We start from the raw sequence: 2,649 nt of genomic DNA, 5'->3' as shown, positions 1-2,649 counted from the left end.
GTTGCTCTGACTACTTTGACGCGTGTATGGAGTGGGAGTGACACAACAAGTGACATGGAGCAGCTAAATCTTCAATCTCTGGGGAATCACCCATGTTTCAAATAACACCGAACCAAGGAGAGTCTGCCCGGGGAAAAGCAAAAGTGACAGAGCTCGTAATAAAACAAGAATCAACATTAGCCTAGGTTTTTGGAGATGGCAAGAACTGCGAGATTTGAGCGATGCAGAGAGGATGGCGTTTTTATAACTAAATTATTATTAGAAAGGTATTTTCTTTAACAGACAAATTGCCATATGTATCTCTCTAAAAAGTTAATTGTGAAGCATCATCTATGGGTAAAGCTACAGTAACATCTTCAGTTTGAGATCATTTCCATCTAATTGATTAAATCTCTTAAGCCTGAGCAGTAGGATATTGACTATACTAATTATCCTAGTTCTTTCTCTCTCTAATTATGAGAAATAACCATATTCATCCGCACAGTCACGCAGAGCTAATGCATAACCAAAACAATGTTCTTCCACAAAATGAATGCAGTTTTTTTTTTAACCAGATGATGGACAAAGGTTACATAGTATACTTTTAATTAGGGATGTGCTATAAATGCCAATTCAAATCCTCCATTCAAAATTCACTTTTATTTTAGGGAAGTAGAATTAAAATGGAATAAAAATGATAGAAATTCATACTGATATTTAGTTTGAACTGTTTTGAATGTTATCATTGAAAAAACACGAAGCATTCCCCATTTTTTTACATTTCATTACGTATTTCTTGACTGCTATGGTCAGGCTTTGTAGTTATTTGATCTGTCACATAAATCGACCGCTTAGTTGAGTAATTATTTGAATAATTAAAATGCTAGTAATTATACAAACGCCTACTGTTACTGATGAACTGAAGTGTCATGTATCAATCTTGACACATAGGCAGAAAATATTACATTTTTACAGGACAGACTGATTCCTTTCCAGGTATACAGCAGTTGTGGAAGATAGAGAGAGCACAAAACATGTAGCACACAGCAAAAAAAAAAAAAAAGCCCAGCACAAGCACCAGCACCAGCATCTGTCCGGCCCTCACTACATTCCTTGCAGGCCTGTAAATATACAATCCACTGAGTGGCTTTGCTGCAAAACTGTGGGTGTCGCTTAACGCATGCAAACTATCCTGAATCCAAATCCCAACTAGGCTCACTATCGGAGATGAACTCTCAGGTTTCAGTGGCCAAGAAAACGCTATCCTCAACATGCAACCGAAATGAGCACACTTGCGTTTTCCGATAAAAAGTGGGAATCGTGCACATCATGATTTAAAATTGCGGTCAGCATTAATATTAAAAGTATGCCTTGTGTGATTAGTAAAGAAAATGCAGTATCTGTATCTGAAATGTCATATATATATATACTGTATATACACACACACATATATATATGATTCATCTAACGATATTTTATGTTTGCTTGCTTCTCCTGTTAAAATCTGTATTGTACTTTGTCCTGTAAATATATGTATAATTTTCTATTGTTTCTGAAAAACAAACGAACGAACGAACAAACTCTGTCATCATAAATAGAGTAAATGCTTTGTCTTTGGATTTGAGCCTATGATACAAGCAGAAGAATATCATATAATCAATAGTGAATACCATTCAGAGCTGTAACGCAGAAAGAGAAGTGTTAGAAAAGTGTGTTATCACAAGCATGCTTACATATCTAACCTCTGGCAAAAAAAGAAAAAAAAAAAGGAAAAAAAAAAAGATTAAATAAATTTGGTATTGAACGTATGATATGGTTGTCTACCGACTACAAAGATTAAAAAGGTTTTCATTTTCTCTGTTATATTCTTCAAAAAACAGTTCGCTTTGACTCTATACTCTAGTTTCAGTTTACAGACTAGTCTGTAAAATCTCGCAAAATCACAGAACAACAATGACCTCTTTTCACATAAACCATTGCAATATTGATTACGGTGTACACAATATTATGTTGATTATGTATTACAACAACTGCTCAAAAGCATATAGCATTAACATCTTTGAAAGGAAAGATGTCATCTCAAGCAAATTCAGCATCTAAGAGAAGAAGAGAGGAAGAAGAGGAAATAGAATAGGAAGAACGATCTTTTTTTGTTGTTGTTGTTGTTTGTTTGTTTTTGTTCACATACATAAATGTCCAATAAACTGCATATCGAAAAATGCAGACATTTTCAATAGGGCATTTAAAATATGCGACTTATAATCATCAAATTATGAAGGCAGGTTTTGGATTTTAATAAAAGAAAGCAAAACAAATGCAAACTTTTTTTTATTGTTATTATTAATTTTAACAGGGGCACTTTGGACACAATATAACACTGTATATTGTAGTAAAAAATAAGCTTCATTTTGGTGATTTCAGGGGTTAAAACACAATAAAACTCCCTTACTTATTAGTGGTCCTTTACGTTTTTTTGTGACGTTTTAGATCTATTTTTTTTTTTTTTGTGATTATTATTGCTGGTAATCCTCGTACTTGCCTCATAGAGGGATCTGTCTGGCTGTTGATAAATATGTATGTGTGTGTTTCATTTTAGGCAGTGAATATTGTTTTGTTTTTACTGTATTATTATTACAGAATAAAAATAACAGTATTATTGTGAGCTTTATT

The sequence above is a fragment of the Pseudorasbora parva genome, chromosome 3, assembly GCF_024679245.1.
Source record: "Pseudorasbora parva isolate DD20220531a chromosome 3, ASM2467924v1, whole genome shotgun sequence".
Lineage (NCBI taxonomy): Eukaryota > Metazoa > Chordata > Actinopteri > Cypriniformes > Gobionidae > Pseudorasbora > Pseudorasbora parva.
Note: the sequence above shows the minus strand (reverse complement) of the source record.